This window comes from Mixophyes fleayi, chromosome 2 (genome assembly GCF_038048845.1).
Source record: "Mixophyes fleayi isolate aMixFle1 chromosome 2, aMixFle1.hap1, whole genome shotgun sequence".
Lineage (NCBI taxonomy): Eukaryota > Metazoa > Chordata > Amphibia > Anura > Limnodynastidae > Mixophyes > Mixophyes fleayi.
This window is the reverse complement of record NC_134403.1, coordinates 294,299,581-294,319,153: the sequence shown is the minus strand read 5'-3', so window position 1 is coordinate 294,319,153 and position 19,573 is coordinate 294,299,581. Positions and strand designations below refer to the sequence as shown.

The following is a 19,573-nucleotide window of genomic DNA, read 5'->3' as shown; positions in this document are numbered from 1 at the left end:
ATGTCCCTCTACTCTCATTTTATAGGACTAGTATTGAGTGTAAAATCCACACAAATACAAATGTTTTTTTTGGTATGTGTTATTTTGTAACAGTGTGCCATATTAGCAGTAGCACTCCAAATATGTCATTACATAGGTTCATGAAAAACATTTTGATATAATATGTTGGTAAAAGTAAATATGGGATTTATTTATGAAGACCTGACGATATGGAAGTTTTTCTATAGCTGCTTATCTAAACGATAAAATCCTATTTCGCACAATTTAACAAAAATAGTTTGCCTGGTCACCGGAGCAATACTCCGTTCCCAGCGATACTAGCTGGCAACAGTAAGGGGCCCCCTTACCAGGCCAGTGCAGGGTCCCAATGTGCATGCGTGAGCCGGTACTGCCGGTTCATACATGAGCAGTGGAACAGACTTTGGGTTCCAGCTTCTTTTATGCTAGAAAAATTTAAAAATATTAAAAACAAATTAAAATAAAAATCATTTAATATCAAAGAATGCTTTATTTAAATAATAATAATGCATTTTTTTCCGGTGCTATCGCCTTTGTGAGATGGCAATTGCAACGGGAGGACAGCGTCTGTAAATGTAGCACCAATGTCTCTGGTAAATAGACAGGCAGAGCATGCGGAAGCTTCACAGGAGGGGCACAGGCGATAGACTTCACCGGCCGGGGGATATGTTAAATAAGAGAAGCCCTAAATGTGGACTTACTTCTGTTTGTTAAGTAGGCCCCTATGTATGACATTTCATTGTGAATATTCTCTGATTACTAAAAGAAGCTTTGAAAAATCACATGCAATAAACATTCAAACACTGGGTTAACCTTCTACATTAGGCACAGGGTGCGGTCACTGTGGTCTTGGACAAATGACCACATTAGTCGGTGTGCGCACATGTGGTTCCATCACGAGAGCCCTCTGAGTCTGTTTCTCTGGATAATAGAGCGCGATGTGCCTGCCTCTAGCTCAATCATGAGTCCCACACATATTAAATATAGGCTTTTATTTCCTGGAGCAGAGGCTGTGAGCGCAAGCCTTTTATTATTCGTATTAATCACGCATAACGCTTCCAGCTGTCCCTGCAGGGCTTGTATCGCTCATGAGACAGCCCTCTGCTTTATCTCTAACTTCTCTCTAAGCAGGTTGTCTGCCTTCACCAAGGGGTATCTAAACTGCTTGCTGATGTTTCAATCATCTGTTTCCCCTTTTTGAAGAAAAATGGCTCCAAATGGGGTTTAAAATCTGCCATTATACCGGTCACCATCCATAGTCTACAGGAATGCCCTAGGGAGGACAAGCTCAATTCAGTAACTTTATACTGGGAATAACACCACGTTAAAGCCTATGTCTGGCCTACTACTGCCACAGCATACCACTCATATGACACAATGACCTGCACTACAGAGTGTCTATTGAACACATGCCATCCCTTGATTTGCTGTGGCTGGAGTCAGTCTGTATGTGGAATATAAATAAAGCCACTAGATACAATATCTTAGACTTTGATACAAAATACTGTTCAGCATTCTCAGTCACTTCGCTGGAAGACTGGCAGATACCTAGTTTTGTAGCACTCCTTAGGATATGTGGGCCACAGCGGGTAATTTAAGCAGAAAACAGTCATGCAAAATAAGTCTGTCAAGCTCAATTTACTGCTGTTTCTGACATTATTTTTCTCATGTACTCGGCTTATAAATCATACGGAAGCAAAAAACACACAGACACACACACACAGACACACATTAAACTTATTCTAATGCAGATCTGAAAACCAGACTGTTAATGCATAAGAAAGCAACGGTAAAATATCCCCAAATTAACCATTTGGAAACCTGGTTTTAAAAGAAACAACTATGTATTATTGCCTGTTTTTCTTCAATCATATTGCTTTTCCTCACCAAAAAAGTAATTTTTTTGTAACTATTTCATGGAAAAGGCAAAATGATGTGTAGTTGTATGTGCTTGTGCACGGCCACAATTTGAGATTCCAGCAATTGACAAGTGACTGAGTCAACTCAAGTCTTTGTATCTGCAGCCCCTCCTCTTCGGCTAACTAATTATCATGAATCCCTTTCCAACTGATCAGTGTTTGTTTAGTGCTCGGCTGCTTCCTGCATCTGAATGGGAGGGAGGGAAGAGAGAATTTGCTATTCACAGAGATACATGACGTGACAAAACATATAATAACCTATTCAATACACAACTGTCAACGTAAAAATTATTTAAATTTTACATAGCAATGTTTATATACTGTAATCACAATCACCATGGAGCTGAACCCCCGCACCCAAAGACCACTCCTAACTAGATTAACATATTTTCGCATTTGACTTTTTAAGATGCTATTGTCAATTCATTCTCAAATCTACGGTAAATATGGTCAGTGGTAAACCATATTAATCATCAGACCAGCATTCTAGTATCAAAGACAACAAACTCTAGAGTTGGTTCCCATTTGTGGCCATTTCTTATGAAACAAATATTAGACCGAAAAACAGTAGCGGGGAGGATAATAATTGCTAATAAAGTCACGGCGAGCATGACATTTAAAGGGATGTCCCAAATCGGTTAAAACAATGGTTGCATGCAGCGGAGCAAACCGTGGTCCGAGTCACTTGTACTCATGCAGAACACAACGCTGCCGCACGTAGCTAGCTGAGTTGCCCAACTATCCATCCACGCTGGCAAGGGTTAAGTGCGCAGTGAGACATGACGGCCGCGCTGCTTGTAACGCACGGTTGGAGCCCTCTAGCTGTGCATTAAACCTGTCACTTCACAGCCCGCAGTGCTTTATTGTGCTTATGAAATGGCCCATCTTGCCTAATTGCTTACATATTCATATCTATACGGAGACAGGTTTTTTTTTGCCGTTCCTCTCCCTTGTTTCTGTTATTGCTCTGCTACGTAACCGGGCCGGATAGCGCAGGGATCAGTGCCGTGTCTACTACAATGCGCCCAACTCCGATAAACGAAACCACAGAGGACCCAGCGGACGCAAATAGGAACCCCTGCAAACCACGCGCAGCGATAATACTGGAAAACGCTGTTTAATGTAAAAGAATATTTATATACTATGCTATTTTAGCCATAGCCTAGTCTCGTTTGAAGCTATATTTTAGTAGAGACTAATGTGCAAGAAGAAAACTTGTATAACGCTTAATGAGTGCCAATATAAAGAAGGTCACATCAAGACCATCTTAAAAGGCTGCAATAAAACCGACCAATTAGTGTTTTACTGTCGCCTGTGCGTAAAGGAACCATAATTGCATTAAATAAAGCAGGGTAGTCGGAGTCTGGAGCGCTATAACGTTCTTGGCTGATTCACGGCTGCCTCGATCATTTATTTACTTAAATAAAAAAAAACTCTAGTTACATTCTCGGCATCTATAAAGTACTTTAAAGTTTGTCGTAATATTTTGGGAGTTCAAAAGTGCAAGTTATACAACAAATACGTTAGCACACTACTGGGTGCAGGGGGCAGCACGGACCCCGTACCCTCGCCGTGCCCTGAGCACTCACTTTACAGTTTGGTGAATAAAGAGTAATCAGCAGCATGAGGGCGGCGGAACAAACAAGCAGCAGCTACGAGTCCTTATTTGATCGCAATAGAGAGAGACTTTTAACTCCTTCTAAACCCAAACATCCTCCACCTACCCCCCGGGAGATGATCAGCCGCTGCAAAGTAGAATAATGTGTTCTTTCCACTTAACCACTTGTCTGCCACTCAGTACAAGGCCTTGGTGATATATTACTGACCTTAACTTTGCTGTAGGTTCCGTGTTTTTGTGGCAATGTGCTGGTTGTATTCTAACCCCAGAAGAGCAATCCTTGTACAATAGGCTTTAATTTGAGGCAATACAGCGCCATCACAACTAGCCATCCATATGTGCGCTGTTATAGGTTTGGAAAGTATTGGGTGGCGGGGGTAGACATTGGTTCATTTTCTATGCGACTATCCTATTACTCTCTGTTAATAATTTAACTTCTCGGACGCAATGCACGATGTTTAGTCCGTATTCCATGTATGTAACTACTGCATCTTAGTTGCGCTGCGGAAGAACCAAAGTCTCCCACCACTTCCTTGGCCACCACCACCGTGGGTTAAATATAAGAGCAGGACCTGCAAGTGAAGTCCAGTATCCTCCGACTTCATCTTGACCGAAACGGTCATGGGAATCAATAATGTCAATTAAAAGCCAGAGTGACCGTCCATTCTTTCCATGCGCAACAACATCCCCAGCAACATGCGCCCGACGGCCACAACATCATCTCCCCGGACATAAAAAAATGATCACTGGAACCTACTAGCCAGAGACAATAAGATAAAACACCTAACTTACATCGACCTTGTATTACAATGCAGAGTATCTAATCGATTTTACCCGTCTTAGTGCATGCTCTAAGGAGTTAGGCGCTTATACTTTAGACCGTGTCACAATACAAGCACAAAGCAATACATTATCAGGTTCCCACACTACTAGTTGCTGCCAAGCTATACATTGTTCCTATCGAACGAAACATCCTAGATCTACACACACACACACATATATATATATATATATATATATATATATATATATATATATATATATATATATAATATCTCTCAATGATCAAAACTTAAAACGCCTAATACAAATAATACTCATTTTTATGTACAATGTACATCATGAAATAATTGTTGATATGTCTCTAACAGTAATATCTGCTTTCCATATCCGCTCAGACCGCAGCAGCAGACCCGCATGCCGTGTATTCATTTCATGCACTGTGGACACAGGATGCGCAACCACGGGACTTTCCCCTGATATCCAAAATTACCCAATCTCCCTCCTTCCTCCAAACCACAGATCATGGTGATCAATGACACGCTACAACCTTCAGATAATGGGACAGGAAGGTATCTTTTATACCGAACTGCACAGGACGAACTAGCAGCCTTCTCGTTACACGCAGGGTGATCGGCTTCCATGCGTAATGAGCTTGTGCGATACATGATATACAAGAAAACGTACTACGGACATTTGAACAATGCTTTTTTCAGTAGCGCCCGAGATTAAGACAGCGTGGAGTTAAAACACAGGAGGTAGCTTTCTAGAATCACTTAAATAACACTGACACGAGTGTGATGTGGCAAATGTTTTCCCAAACGTGGAGTACGAGATAAGAGTGGGAAGGAGATCATTGCGTGCGCTGATAAAACAACGAACACCCCAATATGAACATCCAGCAAGTCCCGTACGGCTTAACAATACAACCAGTGCTTGCAGACGGTTTAACATTTTCCACAAGTCACTTCACAACTCCATCCTAACCCGTGAGGCTTCACACGGAATTCATAGACAACACTCCGGGTTACGGGTGACTTGGGCACAAGCGAGTTATAGTGGTGGCCCAATTCATTGTAATCACAACATGAAACAGTTTACACCCAATGGATCACCAAGTAGTAAATGGAATGTGCAAAAACGTAATATGTAACCGATTCATTTAAACCATTAGCTTCAGCACATGGATGCAACGAGCATTTAAATGCCACCTTGTCTATTCCTCAACCATAGATATATATATATATATATTTTGAACTCAGTTGCAACATTTCCACCGCAGAATTCACAAAGTAACATCCGTCCCGATACATTGAAAGAGCGCAGCAACGTCTGAGTATATCAGTTTCTCAGCGCTAGATTATCCGCCCAGCGCTGCGCTACCTCCGCTCCGTGTCAGCAGGTGGCCCCGTCCCCGCACCCCACAATACCCAGCCGCTCACCTGCACTCTCGGGGCCGCTTACCCCGTCAAGCTGATGGACCTTCCCCTCTATGCAGCGGAATACAGTGTCCGGCGCTGATCCTCTGTGTTAATCCCAATAAGAAAAAAGCAGCCCAGTCGCAGCATAATTCCAGATATATTTATAAATCCGCTTTGTGTCGAGTTGCTTTCCCCAATGGCAATATATATACACACACATACATATATATTATATATATAAAGCTCCACGATTTCTAGATAGATCGGGTGTATATATTCGTCGCCGTCTCCAGACGCGCAGCGATCGCACCAAAGTTTATTATTATTTGCAGGATGGTCTGCACGCAGAGGAGCTGCTGAGAACGATAGGGTCCCTCCCCTGCCTGGAAGGAGGGGGAGGTGCTGGGTGGGGGTGGGTTAGCGAGGTCAATTTCCAAAGCCCCCAGGAAAGAAGAAAGATGAGCGGTGGGAGGTGGCCGCAGCAGCAGCGCCAGCCTCCTCCCCCTCCTCCCCTCTCCTCCCCCGGTGTTAGCTGTTGTGCTGCTGGAGAAGGTGTTAGCTGAGGGGAAGCCCGACGGCGGCAGCTGCACCCAGTGCCTCACCTGGACATTATTCTATTATCCTCACTGACAGCCCCATGACCTCAGCTGCTGCAGAAGCTCCTGGGAGGCAGCGCTGTCACACGCCGCTCCGGGTTTGTAGCAGCAGCTGTGCTCTCTTAATGTGTGATGTCCAAGTGACACTCCCGAGACAGGCGGCAATTACCCTACAACCAGCCCCCTCATCCCTCTTCCTGGCTGTCTCCCCATAATGTCCTCATTACCTATCTCTCAGGCTGCATGTTTACTGCTAGGTGTCTCATACTTCCTCTGTGCAATCTGTTGGTATCTCTCTTCCTGTGTAACGGTCTCATTCCTGTCTCTGCGTGTCTCTGGGATTATTCCTGTCTCTTCTTTATCTTTCTGTATACATCTCTGCCTCGCTTCATCTGGCTGTTCTTATACTCTGCTGTGCACGCCCCTCTCCTATCTCTGTATCTGCTGAGGGCAAACTACTAGTGATGTGACTGGTAAATCGGGCGAGCCAAACTCACCCAGATCTCAGGCCATAAGTATACCTCGCTGTTCTGTAATAACTGCACTAATTTATGTGTATGTATATATATATATATATATATATATATATATATATATATATATATATATATATATATATAATTCGGCCACGATAGTCTATTATTAACACAGTGTTAGTACTATTATATTTAATACAGTAATTTTAACCTGGATTTTTACTGGCGGCCTGAGAGGTGCGAGCAAAAACCAGTGTTCAACTTACCGTACTAACGGTAATAGTGTGCAGGTCGTGTTGTTCTGAATTGAATTGGCCCCATCATGTATCGCTTCAAATCCAAAAACCCTGGTGAAGACAACCCCCCTCCCCCTGCCATCCCAACAGGTTTTACTGTTCACTGGCAGTCTAGTACTGCAATCAAATGCAATAGGTGCAAATGTGCATGTGTGGCTAAAGTCTGCGTATCCCCCTGTGGGGGATCAAATGAAGCCTTTCCAGCTTCAGTGGGCCCCATAGGAGACGGTAGTCGTACACCATCCTAAAATGGTGATAGTATGCAGCAAAAAGCGATGTTCACTGCTTGATAAATCCCTGGCAGCACAGTCCTCAGAATTCTATGGGGACTGCAGTAGCAAACAAAACGTAGATTAACGCAAGGGAAATCTCAGATTTCTTCTGTGTTAAACCTTTTATAAATTGAGTGAAGACCTGCGATAGCCAATCTCTTTTTGGGCTATTGGTTTGTTAAACAGAACCCTCAATATGGAGACAAGTGATAAAGAAACTCACTCTCGAACTGTTGGCAGGAACAATGCCCTTTTCTACATCATATAAATGATATCCCCCTATAATATGTATTTATCACTTCCTTTTGGGACTAATATCAGTACCTCAAACCAGTGTTGACCAGAAACCAGCTCTATTTTAGGATGTGGGGTCTATTTATCATAGGGAGAAGTGCCCTAAATTCACTGAAAACAGGTGTTCTTGCCAAAGATAGGGCTTCTCACTATTTACCAAGCCCCAAAGCCAGCAATAGATTATGATAGTGGTTTTGGTTGGCTGTCACTATCTCAGGATTGCAATAGAGGAAAAAATATTTAAATTAAATAGAGCATGTTTTTCCAATTCCAGTTTAAAAAAATAAATTATCTTGAATCTGTTACTGGAAGCTGGAGGCCAGACAGTGCACATATGTGTGAACGCCCTTCTATCACTGCTTTTGTTAAATAGACCTCTATGGGGCATATTTATTATCATCACATTTGAAACACTATTTCAATCCTTATCGCAAAGATAAGGGTTGAATAATCCTGACTATTTATTAAAATTCTTCACTGGGAACAGTAGTCAGACTGTTCCTGTGAAGACCTCTCTCCTCTATGGTGACTTTCACAGTGACCACCTTTGTGATAGTGACCGGAGGGGAGAGCAGTAAGATGCGATGAGGGATCCGTAGATCTCTCTACCACAATACTCTCCCCATAGGCTTCAGAAACCTATGGGCACTGCTTTTACGTTGGAAGCGATAGGGACAGCAGCAGATATCTCCGATAACTGCTGTAATGCCCTAGTCATAAATTAAGTGGATAATAAAATATGCGGCTAATCCACCGAAAACGGTTGTTGTTTTCGGTGGATTTTAATGTAAATTGTATTTGATAAATAGACCTCTATGTCTTCTATTCATCACAGGTAGCTCTGTAGGTGTGAAGAAGACACCAATATAAAAACTGTATTAGTTTTAGTACAGCTGCTCTGATATTTTTACACACAATTCTACATTTTTACAGTTCCTTTGATGTTCCTAATATGCTAGTATATAATATGCTACAGCATGATGTAGGGCCATAATTGCAGGAGCTGCAGTTGTTATCTTTTCCCTGTCTCATTGGCATGCCAGATTTCACTGCCCTGCAAAACAATAGATGGCTGTATTCAATATAGTTCAGAGACAGCAACGGACCCCTTGAGTAAAGCGTGCAAGGTATAGCACCAGCTGAGCCCAGGCTGCTGTGACGGCCCTTACAGAGAGCAAACACATTACTAATTAATAAAATAGCAAAAAATACATTAATTTCTGTAATGTTAACTGTACATTAACCAATATTAAAAGCATAAACAAGAAAAAGAATGCAAAATAATGGTTTATTTACAGCCATTGATGGCCTTAGTTGGGTCAGAGACTAATCTACACACAATATTTAGAAGCTCTGCCTATATATTAATACCATAAAAGCAGTCGAGAAAATTCAATATAGCTCTGAAGGCCTATGTATTATGTGCTCAAATAAAACCCGTGGTACTTAAGAGAGGGTGAAGTAAGAACAAAAGACTTGCTTCCCCCCAAAATATAAAATTACATTGGTCTCAGCATCTGAGAGATGACAATCCTTGACACAATGATCACTCAGTAGAATAAGTCACACTGAGAAGAAAATATTTGTCAACAAATTATTATTAATGTTATATTATCCTCTCAAATCTGGTGCTCTTCTACTAGGAACTAAAAAAAAAAGGTTTATACCAGACCATTTACTTATTTAGAGCTAGACGTCTACAATGTACTTGCATATTTTTATATTCTAGATTGAACCAGTGCAATTTCTTAGCAGAAGCATTTGCATTCACACAATCCTTGAACTCCCATGCTCCGCTCACAGATTAGTTTGAATGTGAAAGCGGAGAATACCGTATTTAACCAAATACAATAACCCCCTAAAAAATGCTTTGAATGTGCAGATATGAGCGAGCCCTTGCTTTAAGGTGAAAGACAATATAATATTCTGGGACAAATATTCTATTGAAACAATTATTAAACCTATTTTTGTCAGACGATTGGGAATCTTGGCTACTATTCTGTTTTATTAATCTGGTGTTTCACTAACATTGATTTTAAAAAGTAAGTCTGCAACAGACTATATATATACACACATATATATATATATATATATATATATATATATATATATATATATATATAAACACTTCATATGTAATATAGGGATATTGAAGCAAATTAAAAAGGTATTGTTGTGTTTTTTTAATGTGTATTTAAATTGCTTACACCTAGGAGCCGATACAATTAATAGTGAGGTACCACAGCAACCTCACCTGTTGCTTTTATGCGCACATTACTGGCAAAGGTAATGGAAACTTTGCACCTAAAAGGGTTGTGCCCAAAAAAGAACGAAGATCATTACCAAAACATCACACGGAAACACATCACGCGATGTTACGGCATTTTGGAACATTTTTTTTTTATTAGCGAGTCTCAAACCAGTCCTCTACTGTTAGAACATTTAGGGGCATATTCAATTGTTGGCGGTTTCTGCCGCGGAAAAAGTATTACCGTTATTACGGTAATACTAAGCCGGATTTCAGCTCGCAGCTCCCTGGGCCGCAAGCTGAAATCCAGCGAGAAAAGTACCGTAATAATGTTATTTACGTGCACTGTTACCGTAATGACGGTAATAGTGCGTGCGCCGCGTTACTTTAGGCAGTAACGCCAACAATTGAATATGCCCATTAGGGGGAGATTCACTTGGCCATGATGTGCCTCCGGACATCACAGCTATGTCTGGCTGCGCACATTATGCTAGGGGATATCTGCTCATTTTTCCTCACGCCTCTGTGTGCAAATCTCAAAATGATTTCCTTGAATGTGCGGCAACATAGCCACAAGGTTACTATAGAACCTAGCGGCTAATTAAAACAGCGCCAAAAAATCATGCAGATGGAGGGGCTGACATGGCAGGAAAGAAGACATTGCGGGAAGGGGAACAGCAGACCAGTCTAGTGTGTTGGACGGACGGATCAAGCTCACTCCAGCTTTGCCTGGGATGTGTTTTACTACACTGTGTGTAGGGCCCACCTGCATGCAGTATATTTTGCATGCAAAAATATACAGCCTGCAGACAGGCCCGACACAAAGGGTGAATTCAATTAACCACATAATGCCGCCAGAGCCTTGCAAGATGTGCTCCTGCAAGCAATTCTGGTTTTTACGGTACAGGAATCACCGCTCAGTTTCCTCGTACACCTTTGAGGAGAAACTAAAATGACTGCTCCATACCATAGTCATCCTTAATCTGGCCATGTCTGTGGTGTGCTCATTAGGTAGTGAAAGCAGAATTAACAGTCGTCAAATCAATGATAAACAGATCACTATTAGGATGGCACTATCAATACTCATGGTACTGATTTCAGATGTGTTTCATGGCAGCATGGCAATTCCACTACGGGTGACAAGTGCACATTATTTAAGTGTCATCACATGCAGTCGGCGGAAAAGAAGAAGTAGTGCTGGAGTCCTAGGTATAATGTAATATGACTGATGGGAAATGACTCTTGGTTGGTAGCTTCTATAAGATGGTGCCAAGTATGCACTTGTATCTTGTCACCTGATGCACATTGCAGACAGAGACATGATATTCACCTGCATGGTTCTTTTTGTTTTGTTTTTTACTTTTAGTAACTGAGGTGAATAAACAGTGGAGAAATTGGGTGGACAAGGAATTGGACAACAATCTATATGGAGCAACGTGCCTCATATAAGCTCATACATACACTATATCCAGGTGGTTAAGCACTGTAGACAACCTGTACCCAGTTAGCAAAATGATCCACAGCCCACTCATACTTGTGTTTTATAGGTAACACATTACATATTCATTCACCCCTGACCTCAAATATGCCACATTTGTAACGTAAGCAGGACACAGTATTTGGCAAGACTCCCACACTGCACTTTGTATCTGTCTGGTTGTGTTCTCCGTCACTGTCTGTCTGCCCCTTCCTCTCTCTCTCTGTAGCTGTCACTCAGTCTCTTCCTGTGCTCACATATCTTTCTATTTCTGACTGTCCCTCTGCAGGCGTCTGACTGCTGCTTACGGAAGAGACATTAACATGTGGGTGACTGTCGTGTAACCTACACGATGTTATCTGTGTGTACACTCCTCTCTTAACCTCATGTGTTCCATGTCACTCTGTGATTGAAGATATTTGCTTCCTCGTTCATATTTTATTGGAAATGTTTCTGGGTTGGTGCCCACATATCTGCAGCATCTCTTTGTATCAGCCTGTGACTCTGGCAGTCCGTTCCATGATGTCTCCCTGTTCTTCTACGTCTCTCTCGCTCTCCTTTCAGCGCTTTCCTCCTCCGTGTCCTCTCCTCCCTCCCCAGCCTGGCAAGTCGCCAGTTTCCACTGTCTATGGCCTCAGAGTCCTCACAAGAGCTGCAGGCAGCTAAGCTTCCAACACCTCTCCCTGTTCTGTACATGAGCGCTTCACTCCCGTTAACCCTCTATACTGAGGCTCATAACCACCTCCATTCCTTCCGATTACATCGCCGTTCCCCGTGACAAAGCCGCAGCTCACTCCTGGGAACAGCACTGGAAAACCCTGCTTAGCCTGCCATGAGAAAAGTTGAATCTGTGGTGGCTAATTTTATATACAAAGGGGATGGCTGAGTATTTAAGGCACAAGTCTTTGATGTGGTAAAACCCGGTTTATGCCCTGAACATTACCTTCTATATATATCAACTATATCCTACTTAACCCAGAGCCATAACTTAGAATACTAGCGCCCCCCTAAACCTTAATTTTAACCAAATTAACCTAAAATATTCCTAAAATGCTCCCCCCCCCTTCAGTGTTGCGCCCTGGGCGGTCGCCCCTGTCGCACAGCCCTAGTTACGGCCCTGACTTAACCACAGCCAGACCCTACTGTGCATGAACATAGTTACCTTTCCACAATTTTTCTTTTTATTAGTAAACTTGTATATTTATGCCGGCCCTAAGCACTTATATACCAGAGCTATGTAAAATTGGATATAAACAGCTTGTATCTTCCGGCATGTAGAGCTAGAAAGGGTCTCCTTTGTGACTGGAGTGTAGGTGTTGAGTTGTGAAATAATTGCCACTTGGTATTTCTTATAGCTATTGGCCCAATATATAGTTTCTCTCACAGAATGCCCAATGGCTGTAACCTACATTGAATTACATTATATAATGTATAATACTGGTCGGTTAATTGGCTGCTAACAAACTGACCCTAGTCTGTGTGTGTGTGTCTGTATGTGTATGTGTGTGTGTGTGTGTGTGTGTGTGTGTGTGTTAGGGAATTTAGACTGTAAGCTCCAATGGGGCAGGGACTGATGTGAGTAAGTTCTCTGTACAGCGCTGCGGAATTTGTGCCACTATATAAATAAATGGTAATAATATAATGTAGTTCATTGATACATTGGAGTTCATTGCAGTTATTCCCCACATGTGGTGTAACCCAGAGCCGTAACTTTAAACGTTAACGCCTGGGGCTAAAAGCAAAACGACCTCCTCCCTAGACCCTCTCGCAGAGCCCTAGTTACGGCCCTGGTGTAATCACTAACCAAGCACGGTGGCTTTCTCACACGGTGACCAATCAGATTGAGGCCGTTCTATTGGTTAGTAACTCGAAGGCTGCCCAGGCTCCAGGAGGAGCAGGCATTCATCTTCCAAGTGTTTGTTTTTGTGTTTTTTTTTAATTCCCAATGGATTAGTAGCTGGATGACCGAATAGGATCCCCTGGATTTAAGTGTGTAACATATTGGCAAAGGAGGGTGTCTGAAGTGTTTGTTTTACTAAAATATTTTGTCAGTGTTTCAGTTTGTTTGTTTTTCTGGAGCATTACAGGTTCCAGTGGGTCCTAGCTGCCAGGGCATGCTGGGGCTTGTAGGACGGGCTGGGCCTGTGTGATATTATGTCAGGGAGACCACACAATGTAGGTTATGGTGTCCCTAGTCTAGCCTGTCATAGCCTAGCTGTTTGTCCTTCTGCAATTGCTGATACGAGCGCTGTTGCGGATATCACATTTTGATAGGTGCAGGGGGGGGGGGGGGGCACACTTTTTTATTTTACATTAAAACTTATGAAATTATAATTATATAAAAGTTGCTGCATGATACACTTAAAGTGTGTGTTACACTTCAAATGTATCTTCATGCAGATGTATCTAACATAGTATACACACATCTTAAGATACGTGCAGATCAGCATACACACGTCATTCTGTCATATTTTAGAACACATTTTGCTTTTTTGACGTACAATGTGTCGAACGCTACATGACACCCAAAGTATTCAAATGTTTGTTCAAAGCACAGATAAATAACTCAACTTATTAAAAACACAGATGTTAATGATGCTCAAAAGCATGCCTAGCCTTAAGACTATAAGGGGCATATTCAATTCCGATCCGCAGGATCGCGCCGGAACGGCCGCGAACCTAATCCGCGGTACCGCAATAACATGGATTTTCGTTCGCAGCCCATAGGGCTGCTTAAGAAAGTCCGCGTTATTGCGATACTGTATTACCGGCAGTAGTGCGCATTTTCCGCGTTACCGCAGATCGGATCGGAATTGAATATGCCCCTATGAGCTCAAGAGGCCTGATTGCGTTGTTATGGATGGCATAGCTGTAACACGCAAGCCTGCAGCATTTGAAAGAAAAGCGAGTGGTTACCCGTCTGCAAGAGTTTCAATGACCACGACAGCTTGAAAATACGGTATTTCACAAGCAGTAGTCTTAGGAAGGGACTCCTTAGAAGATGTCGTGAGCAAAGAGCCAGCAAGTGAAAGTGCACACCCTACATTCTATACATCTGTGTATTAATCCAATGTGCCAAGCAGCACTGAACGCTTGGTAGAAACCTGGAGAGTACACATGCTTTTATTTATTTTTAATCAAAAGCAGTTTTAACCACACAGAGATGGAAGATCTTGCAATATCTGTCTTATTTTTTCTTCTATTATTGAATTGTCAATGTTAGGCATGTATTAATTATACATAGCAATATTTTTCTATGCAAACTCCATAAGGAAACTTAAATGTGATTTTACCTTTTAAACAAATTAGCCTTTGCCAGGAGACAGATGAAGTTTTTTTTTTCATGGTTAAAATGACTTGTGGCAGATTTGTTCCTTGAATGACCTCGAATTGCTTGCATGCATATTGACATCTAGAGCAGCACTTGTTGGACGATGGGGGTGGGGCTGTTTTGAGAAACGTCTGTGCAGACGGCTGTTGACCTGCTTTATTTCGCTGTCTGTTTGGAGAAGAGGAGGTTTCAAGGCTCCCATTGCCTGGCTAATCCTGCTAGCGAGAGATGAGAAATCTGAGTTTCGTGCTGAGGATCAGCTCTTATTCCTGGACTGTGTGGCCTGTCCAGGCAACACTAGGGTCATTTATATGGAGTGGGCCCAATACATAAAGGGCTAATTATCAAAGTTATCCATTTGCAAAGCTGGTGTTACAAACCTTTTCATAAATAATCACATGCCAGATTGGCCACCAGCACTCTAACACTGACAGCCATAAATTTATGTTCCTGATTTACCGTGATGGAATATGTCTAATAGGACAGTGAACAGTGTCAATATTAATTGTGTTATTTATAGGTTTACCCGTCACTGCATCTTCATAACAGTTATGGGGTCTATTTAATAAGGGTCGATCAGCAATAAAATCTGAGAAAACAGTATTTTCACTATAAAAAGCCCATGACATCATTTATGAAGGGTCCAACGCAGAAGAAATCATACATTTCTCCTGCCATAATCCATTTAAAGTTTCTCAATGCAGACACCATGGCCTCTATTTATTACCCACCGGCATTTTATACACATTCTTCATTGGAAGAATAAGCACTGAAATAGTATGCATATTTATTAAAAAAAACTTCAGCAGGAGCAGCAGTCACGAAAAACTGCTGTTCCTGCGAAGACCGACCTGTCTCCTCTATGGTCACTATCACAAAGTGGCCACCTTTGCGAATAGTGCCTGAAGGAGAGAGCAGTAAGATGTGGTGAAGGATCCCAAGATCCCTCTACCGCAATACTCTCCCCAGTTCCGTAACTAGACATTTTAGTGCCCTGAGTGAGACATGGCACCGGCGCCCCCATCTTAGTGGGAGTGACCTTTGTCGAGCGGGTGTGGCCAACCTACTGTGAGGTGTGGCTAGCACTTTTACGTTTATGTGTCTCACTGTTATTCCTGAAAGCTGTAAAGAAGCCCAACGATGGCGAAAAAACTTGTATCTATACACACAAACTAATGAACCCTGTCTCAGTGTAATTAGGTGTTACATATGAGAATTTGATTTTACGTCCCTACAGTGATGGGATGCAAATGAAAAGACTGGTCCGTCCACTGTGCCCTGAGACAGGTCAGGTGGCGTGTTTCTTCTTCTCTAGTTGTTTTACCTAGTCCTGGTCTGCGGCACGGGGGTAAGCTGCTATACAGAGTTCTTCCAAAAAAAATTGACTTAAAATAAAATAATATAGCAATCCCAGACAGTGTAGCCTTTTCATATACATATCACTCTCATAATCCCAAGCAAAATGTACAAACAACACTCTTGGCAGAGTGAAAGGTGATGGTATATTGGGAGATATACAACTGATTTGATGCAGATATCAGCCATATAGTTTCCGGCGTATTAAAGATATGCAGTAAAACTGGATACATTTTTTTTATGCGTTAATAAGCATCAGGTTTCACTTAAGCAGGTGACCGCGTTCTCATTACAGTGTCTTGGCAATGTGAAGATGTGTGCTCTCTGGATAGTTTGGATCAGGGAAGGGAAAGGGGGACATGATAGAAACTCATATATATGAAGGGTTTTAACAAGGTACAGGAGGGAAACATTCTTCAAAAGAAGAGACGTATTAGAATATGAGGACATGGACTGACACAGGAGGGAAGGAGGTTCAGAGGAAATTTGAGGAAAAACTACTTCACAGAAAGGGTAGTGGATAAGTGGAATAGCCTCCCATCAGAGGTGGTAGAGGCTAATACAGTAGAGCAATTTAAACATGCTTGAGATAGACATAAGAATATCCTTATAAAGAACTAAGGATCAAAATAGGATTTGTGGTTACCATAGGTTAAGAAAATGGGCAGAATAGATGGGCCAAGCAGTTCCTTGACGTCAAATTCTATGTTTCTATGGAGAGATGCTAGCACAGTGTAGAATATTAAATGATTTGGTGTGCTGGGATGTAAAAGAGGCACGTGGTGGAAAAAGCACGGACTGTTATTAAAGTGACTTTTATTTGTCTTCCAGATTATGCATGTGACTGTGGGCAATTTACTGCTTCATATTTATCTTTTCAGCTTCTCTTTTATACTTCTGTATTCTTCTTCATTATCCTTCTTCTGTATTCTGCTGTCTGAAAGTCTGACAGTCCTCTTCTACCTTCCCAGTCCAGCCGCCGCTGTGCTGTAATTCCTGGCTCTTCTCGACTCCACTAGCAGCGTTGAGACATCAGATGCTGCGGGGACAGAGGGCAGAGTTCCCAAGCCAGGAGGAGCTGGGTGCCATTTTGGAAAGTCAACCGCCAAGTGCCCAGAGCTGGTAATCTGTAGTCTGCAGTCACAGAGGCTAAAACACACACGCAGATGGAGGGGGCACAGGGGCGGACCTAGACGTAATTTTTAGGGGGGGGGGGGGCGATTTTGCATAATCACGCCCCTCCTTCATACTGATTCGCTGGCCCTGGAAAACCCCACCCACCACCCATGATTGGTCCCGCCCCTCCACCTGTTTTGATCGGTGTCCTGGATCCAAACTTAAAGTACTTTTGCTACCGATCGCCCCCCTGGATCCGCCACTGGGGGGCAGAGGCTAAAACACAAGCAGAGGGAGGGGGGCAGAGGCTGAGACAGAGGGAGGGGGGCAGAGGCTGACACACACACACAGGGAGGGGAGCAGAGGCTTACACACACAGAGGGAGGGGGGCAGAAGCTGACACACACAGAGGGAGGGGGGCAGAGGCTAACACACACAAAGGGAGGGGGGCAGAGGCTGACACACACACACACACACACACACACACACACACATAGGGAGGGGGCAAGAAGGAGAGGAGACAAAAGTTGTCATACTCATGGGAATTTGTTGAAGAGGGTGAAGCTCCGCCCACTTTCTGACAAGCTCCACCCCTCCAAAGTCCGTGAAATGGGAGGTATGCCAACACTGCCTATCACACACAGAGATGGGGGCGTGATTGAGGGGAGAGAGACGGTCCCAGGGGAGAAGTGTGAGCGAGCCTCACATACTGAGCCTCTGATGCCAAGCCTTAATAGAGCATGGGCTCGCCGGCATTCTGCAGCCTGCTGTCACAGAGCCAAAGCAGAGAGGCAAGTAGCAGACGGCCGCTGTGCCCCCTTGGACTTGTGCCCTGGGCGACGGCACCGCTCGCACATGCCTAGTTACGGCTCTGACTCTCCCCATAGAGCACAGCTGAAAAATTACATAAACGCAATGTACGCCAGCCTTAGCTGTATGTGCCTGAATGTACATTAGCAGATGTGTAATTGCTTTTTCAGGACTTATTAAATTGCTATGGGGACTGCTCTGCATTTTGAAAAAAATGCAAAGCATTAGATATCTATGATATCTGCTGCAATGCACGGTTAATAAATGTGGTAATAAATTGTGTGTCCGTTTTCGGGGGAATTCATAAAAAAAAGGAATAATAAATCGTACCCTATATATCCATATAGGGACTGCAAAGTTCACCATTTTATGAAGGTAACGGCAACTCAGGATGGTGTTATCTGTCATTTTCAATGGGCTCCAGCTGAAGCCTCCCTGGCGTTGCTGTATCGCTCACATGTGGAAGTGCTATATTGCAGCGCTTGGAGGAGGGGAGACTTCGCCAGGGCTCCCAGAGCAGCATCAGTGTGGTAAATTACACTCGCGTTTCATTATTTATCCCTGCAATTTGCAGCAATGCATATTGATTGACACCGCACAACCTTAAAATAGACCCCATTGTAATTTTTGGATATTTTTTAAGCATTTTAGTTTTTCTCTTAGAACACTGTTAATTAAGCTTAATTGAAGCGTTTAAATAATCATGAGAGAAGGGGGTTGACTTTATTGCATGCATGTTAATGTGTTTGAAGCTTTTATCAGATGGGTCAAAATGTGTTTACAAATAAAGTTTCCTGAAGAATTGCAACTGAAAGGTGCAAAATGTAATTAGAAGAATAGGGATGAGACAAGATCTTCAGGACTTAATAGAAGAGCATTTAAGTCAGTCTGCAGGAAAGTCCTAGTAAATGCTCCATCTCTATATTTCTTTTAAACAACTCTGTCCCACAAAATGTATGTACGAGATCTCATATCTGAAGAAGAGGAAACATCACTGACCTGCCCAACTCCTCCCATCGGCCACCAAGGGCTGGCTGGCCTGGGGGGCATCTGCCTCTGGGCCGGGTCACTGGGCTAGCTGCATTCTACCCCCTCCTTCCCGGTGGAGATTTGCCACCCAGCCTCTGTCAGCCAGTATGTATTTCTGCATCCCCGCAGACACCATCTTGGCCCACAAATTTATCTGCCACCACCATGTGAAATTGTGCAGAAGTAGGTGCTTGATGTAGCATTTGAACTGTGGTTTTACACTTTTGTGATGTAAATAGCCCTATGTACAAATACATACAGGGCTTCTTAACCAAAGGGTATAATACTCGAGGTGTGCCTGAAAAAGTTTCAAGAGGTTAAATGCACTCCAAAATAGAAATTTATTGTATTAATAAAATATATATATTTTAATAAAAAACAAAAAAAAACTAAAACAAAAGCTATAAAAACTACTTCACTACCACTGCTGCTATCACTGGGGTTCTCCTTCGTACCCTGGGTATATACATACTCTTGGGCAGTTGTACATCTGTCTGTGATGTGTTAGTGCTTCTC

At 42.7% G+C, this 19,573-nt stretch overlaps 1 protein-coding gene across 6 annotated transcripts in view; it reads right to left on the bottom strand.

Annotated features, from left to right (window-relative positions):
- The window catches only part of BCOR (BCL6 corepressor), a 134,833-nt gene that overhangs the window by 37,899 nt on the left and 77,361 nt on the right, over nucleotides 1–19,573 (bottom strand). For 2 of the 6 annotated variants that reach the window (XM_075196420.1, XM_075196425.1), the window contains exon 1: nucleotides 5,778–6,108. The exons of 3 other annotated variants lie outside the window; for them this stretch is intronic. The gene's annotated coding sequence lies outside the window, so the exon portion shown is untranslated. Of the gene's footprint in view, nucleotides 1–5,777; nucleotides 6,109–19,573 lie in introns of those variants that run through there. One more of the 6 variants, XM_075196424.1, reaches the window with a different exon arrangement.